This window comes from Alexandromys fortis, unplaced genomic scaffold (genome assembly GCF_014885135.2).
Source record: "Alexandromys fortis isolate MF-2015 unplaced genomic scaffold, M_Fortis_MF-2015_v1.1 scaffold_2_1_26212458, whole genome shotgun sequence".
Classification (NCBI taxonomy): Eukaryota; Metazoa; Chordata; class Mammalia; order Rodentia; family Cricetidae; genus Alexandromys; species Alexandromys fortis.
In genome coordinates this window covers 15128903-15138585 of record NW_026067930.1, presented here as the reverse complement: position 1 = coordinate 15138585, position 9683 = coordinate 15128903, and the positions used below count along the sequence as shown (strand labels likewise).

Genomic DNA, 9683 nt, shown 5'->3' with positions numbered 1-9683 from the left:
TGCACCCACTCCTCTGTAAAGACTTGTTGAATATCAGAAGCCAAAGAAAACATTTCATCTTTAGCCTCCAGTTTTTGAGCAAGAAAGAAACGTGCATTGGTTGAACATCTTCTAAGTCCCAGGTCCTACTTATGCCTACAAAAAGCAGAGGCAGCATTGCCCACCGCCAGCTTCCATACTGCCCAAGCCTGTCTTCTTCCTGTTTTCCACAGAAGGCCTCAGGAGACGTTTCCACCTTTAGAGGAAGTGACTGTAAAACCACTGTGTGAGTCTGTGGAGCCACCGCCCCCTTCAGCCTGGGCCAGCCCCCTCCTCCCATTTCCACTCTTCTCTTTCTACTTCCTTTCTTTCTCTCCCCATGTCCTTGGTGGCATCTTTCCTGTGTAGGACAGCCCCCTTAAGCTATGATCCTGGCTTTTCTTGGATTCTGTTCCCTGACTTGGCACACCCTTGTCCCCAGTGTTGTCCAGCACTTGTCCTTCCCTTTCAGAGCCACTTGGGGGATGAGACTTTCAGGAGAAGAAAAATTTATTTTGTTTTCAGAACTAAAACAATTCATTATTCTTTCCTTTTTCTATTCTAGAAGCACATTGAGTTTGGTGGGAAAAAACGGAGTGAATCAGAAATGTCACGTTACTTCTGTTTGACGGGAGGGCAAATCTCTAGCTCACAGGTCAGCTTCTGAAGGGTGCCAAGGAGAAATGAAAGCAAATATATCTTTTGTGCACAAAGAGTTTGCAGGTACAGACCTGCTCAGCACAGCTTTGCCTGTCAGAAACTGGCTGCATCTCCACCGAGAAAGACTGTTGATGATGCTCTTTGCCTGTTAGAAACTGGCTGCATCTCCACCGAGAGACACCGTTGATGATGCTTTCACTGTGCTTGAAGTGGTTTGATTTGCCATTGGATAATAAAAGTAGGATTACAGTGAGCACGATAAACGCTCTCTGCCTGCCTCTCCTGCCCACTCTACTGAGATGCTGATTCCCATACTCTAGACCTCTGCCTGCTCAGTTGGCCAGCAGGAGGCACCAGAAGTTGGGGTGTGGGAGGAGCATGAGGTGAGGGCATTTATTCCTCTGGTATCATCTTTGCTGGCATCCTGGGGCTGTGTGCCACCTACGGCTACAGTTTCCAGAAAGTTCTATTGCCTTCACTTAACCTTCAGCCCCACAGACGATAACATGGTTTGCTCAATGCTCCGGGGGTGTACTGCGAGAGTCCTTCTGACTTCCATAACTCTGCCCACATTCATGTAACTCTTCCCTTTATTAAACCTTCCTCACTTGTCTACCTGGCTGAATGCTCCACATATCCAACCCACCCTCCTCTTTTAGAGAGGGTGTCGTGTATCTCAGGCTGACCTCAAATTCACTTTGTAGACAAAGATGACTTTAAGCTTCTGGCCCTCCTGAGTGCTAGAATGCAAACACACACAACCACATGCAATTTATATGATGCTGGGCTTCATACACAAGAGGCAAGCATTCTATCAACTACATCCTCAGACCCTGTTCCATCTACTTCTCCCCAAAGCCATAATTTTAGGTAAAATCAAATCCATCAGTATAAAGAATAAGAAAAGCTGTTTGTGTAAATATCACTGTCTCAGAATCTTAGAATTTGATGTTTTTTTTTTTCTTCCTCCTTTTGTTTTTCTGAAACTTTGAGCTTTTAAATAACAAGTGGGCATTATCTCTGGTTGGAGAAAAACAACCGAGTTGTGAAGGTCAGAGAAGAGAGCGGTGTGCAAAGTGCGTAAGGTCCCGGTGGGTGAGCCCATGGGTCTAGGGGGCGTTAAGGCTGCTCACCCAGAACTGATTCTTCACTTTCTTCAGCTGTGGAATGACTGCCCACTGGAGTGAATGTAAACATAACACCCCCAAAACTGGATCTGTCCAGCCCGGAGACCTCAGCACACAGTCAAGTCCATGCTTGCTCTTTCCCTGTCTCTGCTCCCTTACTTCCCACATTAACAGTTCCCATCTCCGTAAAGCCTGCTTCTCCCTTTCCCCGTCCTTATGTCCCCAATCCCAGAGGGGGCCCAGTAAAACCCAGGGCCATGAGCTTGCAGCGAAACTGCCCCCGCTGGTCTCATGGGTCAGTGTCTGTGCCAAATGAAAGAGATGGCTTCCAAAGGAATGCCTTTTTCCTCTCCTTTTTTTTGAACTTGGCAATGAATTAATCATTGTTTATCGGGGCAGTGTGATCCTTGATCCCAGCAATGGTGCGAAGGCATAAATCATGGCCCTTTGGGGGTGGGGGTTGTGGGAGGAGCGAGCACAGCTTAAAGCCTTGTTCCTCTCACATAGGAAAAATCTTCCCGTTTTCAAGAGGCTGGGAGTGGACTCTGGGCTATTTATAGCCCTGCTGCTGCTGCGCTGAGGCCTTTGTTCCCACAGCTGGCCTGGGAGATAATCAGCATAGTTCTCTTTTCTAGCCAGGTCTGCAAAATAGACTCCCTTCCTCTGGTGGTCCACCCCGCCCCTTTCCTCCGGAACCTCTAAGCCCACCCTCCCTTGCTGGACTTCAGCTTCCAAGAAAGTAAAGGGTGTGTGTAAAAGCAGAAAGGCCCGTCGGGCCTCAGCTTGGAGATGAAGATAGGACTGTGACCTGTTGGCAGACAGATCTGTCTAAAACGGGTCTGTGGAATGTCCACAGAACTTGGCACAAAGGGCCTGTTGGGAGCTATGGTGAAAGGGCACATGCCACAGGCTCCATTGCATCTCTCAGAAGTTTCTCTGGATAGAAAAACGGGGTCCCAGAGAGGGCAAATTCCGAAGTTCTCCTGCTGAATGTCTTGGCAGGTAAGAGCAAAGGCAGAACTGATCATGTTGGGCTCCAAGGATGTGAGCCTCAACCTGGCCTCCACACTTACAGGCTGGTGACCAGAGGCAGGCTCCTTCTGAACCTGTTTCTTTATATATACAATAGGGGTCTGGACTCACGGAGTTTCCTCATTTTTAGAGATTTTCTTTATGTGTGGGCCTGTGTGTGAGTAGGCACACTCCTGTGTTTGACAGTGGAGGCCGGAAGAGGGTGTCAGACCTTTAGGCAGCTATGAGCCACCAGTCCTGGGTGTCAGGAACAGAACTCTGGAAGAGCAGCAAGTGCTTCTAACCACTGTGGTAGCTCTCTTTAGAAGCAGACTATATAATAAAGATATTAAAGTGGAATTAGAGGGCTGGAGAGATGGCTCAGAGGTTAAGAGCATTGCCTGCTCTTCCAAAGGTCCTGTGTTCAATTCCCAGCAACCACATGGTGGGTCACAACCATCTGTTGAGGGTCTGGTGCCCTCTTCTGGCCAGCAGACATACAGACAGACTATTGTATACATAATAAATAAATAAATATTAAAAAAACTTTAAAGTGGAATTAGAGAGAGGTTGAGGCAGTAAACCCGTCCACTAATATTCTCTTGCTTGACCTAATAGCCTGTGTGATAATTTGAGTGTAATAGGACCCCATAAGCTAAGGGGGAGGGCACTACTGGGAGGTGTGGCCTTATTGAAGTAGGTGTGGTCTTGTTAGAGGAAGTGTGTCATGTGGGGGTGGACTTTGAGGTCTCCTATGCTTAAGATACTGCCCAGTGTCTCAGTTCACTTCCTGTTGCCTGTGGGGATCAAGATGTAGTTCCTTCTCCACTCTTGTCTCCTGTTCCAGCACCATGTCTGTCTGCTCACCAGCATGCCACACCACCATGAGAATAGACTGAACTTCCGAACCTGTAAGTCACTCCAATTTTCCTTTCTGAGAATTGCCATGGTCATGGTGTCTCTTCACAGCAATAGAACTCCAAACTAAACCAACCAGGAACCTATAATTCCTGAGAGTCTAAGCCCCAAAGATCAATGACCTTGGACGTTCTAAGGTTTGAAAGTCATTCATCCGTCTGTTATAAATACTGACTGAACTTCTCCCATGTATCAGGGATTAAAGGATGACTAAGAAAGCCTTGTCCTTGTCTCATGAGCCTTATAATCTAACAAGACAGAAACAAATGTCACTGAAATAAACAATGTGTACATGCGTATGCATTTTACTGGATAGACTAGTGAGCCCTAAAAAGATGAATAAAATACAGATTTTCCTCATTATTTGCAGCTGTTATCATCTGTGGCATAATCGCAGAACGGAATTCACAACTAGCAGCCATTGCTTCTGTGGGAAACACCAGGTTGGCTCTCATGAGTCTCTAGTTTTATTGACCAATCAACACTTGCACATGTTTCATGTGTGCTTATGTGTAGAGAGGCTTTATTTAATGTACTCTGGTGATTCCCTGACATAGACGTCATGGCCAACTGCAACACTTGAATAAGTCATACCTAACACATACATGTCCCCTCCAAAGCACAGCATAGCCTTCCTGAGCTTACAAACATTCCAGCACTCAACTCGGGGCCTTTTTGAAACACACAATGAGACCGCCAACGAAAGGCAAGACAGTGGGGGAAACTAGGAGACTAAGTTGACTGGGAAATGGCTGTTGGTTTCAGTGTGACAAGGTGAGAGCTGGAACAAAAAGACGGAGTGCTACTTGCTGGCTTCAGTAAGGAACACGTGTGTCAGGTGACTGAAATTCTCTCTGCTCTGTGCCAACTCTTGAATGACCCTGAGAGAGCTTTAAATATTGATTTGGAGTGACAACTTTTAGAGAGGAGGCAAAAATCATGAATACAGAATTGGCAAATATTGAGGATCGATTTCACACACACACACGTGCATGCATGCATGCACACACACATGCACACACACACACATTCAACCTGTAAGGAAGAAAAGGAAAGAGTGTTGTGAAATACAAGAAAAAAAAAACCTGACCAGGGTGGCAAATGGTGGCATTTCAAACCAGACCCTGAAGGATAGAGGTGGCCCAGGAGGGAAGGGACAGTTCTACCCAGAGAAAGGGCCCATGGGAAGTCTCTGCAGAAGTAAAGGGCTTGGTGCATTTGTGTGATGTGGTGGTTCGAATGAGCAATGTCCCCCATAATCTCAGATGATGTGGGAGTGTCATATATCAATCTGTTGATTTCATTGGCTGAGTAATAAAGAAACTGCTGGCCCTGATAGGTTATAAGATAGGTGGGCGGAATAAACAGGATAGGATGCTGGGCGGAAGAGGAAGTGAGGTCAGACTCTGCTCTGCTCCCGGAGAGACCCGACAGCTCTGCTCTCTGGAGCAGAGACACCATGGACGGAGGCTAGAATCTCCCCGGTAAGCGCACCTTGGGGTGCTTACAGGCATTATTAGAAATGGGCTAGTCCAGGTGCGAGAATTAGCCTGTAAGGGCTAAAGTTCAGGGGCCAAGCAGTTCTCAAATGAATACAGTTTGTGTGTTGTTATTTCGGGCATGAGCTAGCGAAGCGGCCGGGGTGTTGGGGACGCAGCCCCGCCGCTCCCTATTTCAACACTCAGATACTTGAATGCTTGGTCCCCCTGTGATAGCGCTGTTCTGGGAACCTGTAGACTCTTTAGGGGACTCTAGTGTGATTTTGCTGGGAGGATTAGAACATTGGGGGCAGGCTTTGAAAGCCCATATTCTCATGTTGTGGAATACTTGTTTAATTATGCAGAGATGGGTTGTGTTTGTTTAACTATGCAAAGATGTGTTGCTGTTTTATCTGATTGGACAAATAAATAGTTGAATAGCTAATAGTGAGGGAGAAGGTAGATGTAGGACTTCCGGACAGAGAGAGTAAGTAGGAGGGGGAATTTGGGCTCAGGAGAAGAAAAAAAGAGATACCTGGGGTCAGCCAAACAGACATGGGGGAAACAGGAAAGTAGGACGTACAGAATGAAAGAAAGTTAGAAAGTCCTGAGGCAAAATGTAGATGAATAGAAACAGGTTAAATTGAGTTATAAGAGCTAGTGGGATTGGCTAAAGCTAAGGCCGAGCATTCATAATTAATAATATGTCTCCGTGCCTTTATTTGGGAGCTGGTTAGCAGTCCAAAGAAAATTCCAAGTACAGCTTCAGGCTTTGAGTTGGCTTTTTCCATTGCCTTTGCATGATTGAGAAGCGAACTCTCAGCTTTCTGCTCCTGTGGCCAAGCCTCTCCATGATGGACCTCTCTGGAACTGTAAGCCAGTACGAAATCTTCTATAAGCTTAGCCAATGAACCAATAGTCACAGTGAGGTAGGAGGCAGAGAACAAGATGGTGAATGACAGGCGCTGAGAAGGATGAGCCAGATGAGGACCGGAGCATGCATGGCCTGGAAAGATGCTGAGTTTGGGTTCCACTTAAAGTGCAATGGGTCAGGACTCTGTCAGAGTCTTTAAAGAGAAAAGTGAAATGTCCAAAGAAGAGTCCAAGTTCTCTCTAACTGCTCTCGAATTTGCCAGAACGACTGTTCGACTGTTTCCTCAGCTGACTATCTGAGAAGGAAATACGCGTTACTGTCAAATCCTTCTTTGGACTTGGAGAGGGCTGTCAACAAATGCCAAGTCAGGGTACCACAGTGGGTTCCCCACGTAGAGTGGCGTTTGATTTCGAAATCAGAGTTCCTGGGTCTATAATGCCTCAAACCAACGGAGTAAGCCTTCTAGGGCCGGAAATGGACGTGGGATATTTTTAGGAAGGAGCCCTTTCTCTGTCCCCAAACCACACTCCAGCACTGCCCAGCCCCAGTGGGCCATTGCTGTTGTCTACCGACTTTCATCTTTAAGAGGTGTGGGCATGCTGCGGTGTTGCAAGTTGCCGGACATGCTGTGGTGTTGCAAGCTGCCGGGAATGCCTGATCAAAAACTGCTTTGGGTGTGGTCAAAAGCTGCCTCCTCTTTTCTTGAGCACTGGCTTGCTGGCTTCCTTACGAAATCGGCTATAGGCAGGAAAAACTCGTGACCTGCCTGAGGTCACGAGTTTGACTTTGTGGGTAAGCCATGGATGCCCTAACCAACCACCTAACTTCTTCCTGCCTTACTTCAGCACATCCATCCCATATCTCTTACCACCAGCTCCACGACTGCCACCAAACCCTCCCAGAGGAGTTACTATGTAGTTGTGGCCATGCACTGAGCTGCTTGGCAAACTGTTCACTGAGGCGGGGCAGGGAGTGCTGTGGCTGCCATTTTCTTCACCTCCCTTGAGGAGAAAGTCCTTTGTTGATCCGTGACAATCTGACTAAGCTTGTTCTTTCCTATTTGGTGAGTAAGACAGCCCCTCAAGCCACCTCATCATCTCCTCTTCCTCTTTTCTGTGGTTGGTCAGCACTCCCTTCTATAGGACACGAGGCCGGATTATGGTGAGTCAAAAGGAAGAATGACAAAGACGTGATCATTCTTATCTGGCATGCTTGGTTCAAGAGTTAGCTACCTGGCTATCCTATCTGGGAGAACCTGTATTTGCTCCCTCAGTTGGCCCACATTCAGCCTTTCCTTCAGCTGAGGGCCACAGGAGACAGAGTTCCAGATTGGAGACCATGAACCGGTCAGTCCATCTCCCGGGGCCCACATCTGTTGTGTGGACAGACAGGTTTTATAGCGCACTTAGCAGCCAGTTCTGCTTCTACAGGGCAGGTAGCTCGCATTTTTTTTTTTTTTTTAACTCAAAGACTGTAGACTTGGATCCTCAAGTAAGCCTGAGACACTCCACAGGAGTTCAGACAATGTAATACCAACATCTAAAACAGCAAGGCTGTCCATGTCCTGAAGTCACCTTTTCCTGGGAGGCCCAGAAGAGTTCTCTCAGTTTTCAGCCAATCATCCCTCCCACACTTTCCTTCATTTCCTCAGAGGGTAATAATGCCCACGAACCCGCAGAGCCTGTTGGTCTAGGACTGGGCAGTTCACAGCTATGGCTGAACTGATCCGGAAGGGTACTCCACTCCACAAAGCAGAGCTGAGCCTCTTCCCTCATGTCTACAGCTAAAATTATCCAGGGGGATGTTCAACCTCTTTCACTTGATGTCAGCAGAAATGGATGCTGTCCCCTCTCCCCAGGGTGCGGGTGCTTTGTCGGATGCTAGAAACTGGAAATGAAGCAAAGTTCTTGCTGGAGACTCAGCAGACAGGTGTGGAGGAGAGAGACCCGTAGAAGTCACCCTATAGCGGTGACAGACGCTCTGATGGGGGTAAGTAAGTACAGGTGCAAAGGAGAGGAGACAGGTAGAAGACCCAGCTAAGAGCTGCGGTGGTTACTCCTCTGTCAGTCCCTCCCCTGCTTTCTTTTTATTTATTTTTTAACAGCTTATATGCATTTTCCCACAGGAGCCCAAACACTGACTCACAAACACCCAGTGAAGGAGGCAAGACAACAGGCGTTCACCCTGTGACAGCGGACTCCCAGGTTCTTTCCACAGATCCAGCAGTTACGGACGGCAGAGACATGGCTGTGGCCCGTGAGCACGGCCCTGGGCCAGGCCTGAATTAAGAGCATTGTCTCTTCATTTCCACAGCTCTTCAAAACAGACCTAAATTTTTCCTTCCAGAAAGAATTTTGATAAAATATCCCTACCGTCCAACTTGCCTTTGTAATCCCTTTCAAATATCTGTGGCATGACATCCTCTCTCAGTGCCGAGCGGCCGCTGTGGCCATTCACAGACAATTCCTTCTGTCTTTCCAAACTGGAACTCCAGACTCATGAGAAAACTCCCATGGGCCTTCTCACTCCTCATTCCCCAGACTGCTTTCTGTCTCAATGAAGTTGACTCTTTTAGCAATGTCTCAAAGATGGAGTTGTGCGTGCGTGCGTGTGTGTGTGTGTGTGTGTGTGTGTGTGTGTGTGGCTGGTTTCACTCAGCTGTGATGGTCTCAAACTCTATCCGCTTTGTGTTCAGACTATACACTAGTCCTTTGTATGGTGCATGTGCTTCTGTGTCAGTTTGCTAGAACACCCCACATCCCAGCTTGAGGGAGGGTGTTTCAGTCCGTAGTCCTCGACTCTGAGGATTCGAGGTTCAGGAGAATGGCAGAACGTAATGGTGGCATGTGGCAGAGGCTACTCAGCTCATGGCAGACGGGAGGACAGGGGTGGATAGGAACAGAGAGATAGAGATAGACAGATAGATAGGCAGATAGATAGATAGATAGATAGATAGATAGATAGATAGATAGACAGACAGACAGACAGACAGACAGAGAGACAGAGAGATAGAGATAGATATCAAGCAGGGCATGGCACAGGCTCCTAATGACCCACTGCTCCCAGCTAGGCACTTCCTCCTAACATTTCCAGAACCTTCAAACATAGTGCCACCAGCTGGTGACTGATCTTTCAGTACACTGGCCTCATTAAGGAACACAGCGTAGCCAAGCTATAACCCATCGGGTTAAAGCACTTTGCTTCTCCATGCCTCTGCAGATTGCCACTGGGCAGCTTCACCTTTGGACTATGAAAAACAGCGGAGCCACAGACATGAGTAAAGATGTCTTTGATTAAGGGATATCCTTAAGCTTTTGGAACTGGAATTTCACATGTTCATCAAATAAGTGGGAGAATAAGGTCCTGTAACTCCATAAGACGAACCTTCTAACCATTGTGCGATCTTGCCCTTAGAAATCATGAATTTAGCCGGGCGGTGGTGGGACAGAGGCAGGTGGAACTCTGTGAGTTTCAGGCCAGTCTGGTCTACAAAAGCTAGTTCCAGGACAGGCTCCAAAGCTACAGAGAAACCCTGTCTCGAGAAGAGGAGGAGGAGGAGGAGGAGGAGGAGGAGGAGGAGGAGGAGGAGGAGGAGAA

General features: G+C 47.5%; 1 long non-coding RNA gene across 1 annotated transcript; it reads left to right on the top strand.

Annotated features, from left to right (window-relative positions):
- Positions 1 to 5005: 5005 nt before the first annotated feature.
- LOC126503451 (uncharacterized) lies at positions 5006 to 9428 on the top strand. Its single transcript, XR_007592300.1, has 3 exons — positions 5006 to 5218; positions 7945 to 8075; positions 8212 to 9428. It is a non-coding gene; the product is annotated as an uncharacterized lncRNA (long non-coding RNA).
- Positions 9429 to 9683: the final 255 nt, after the last annotated feature.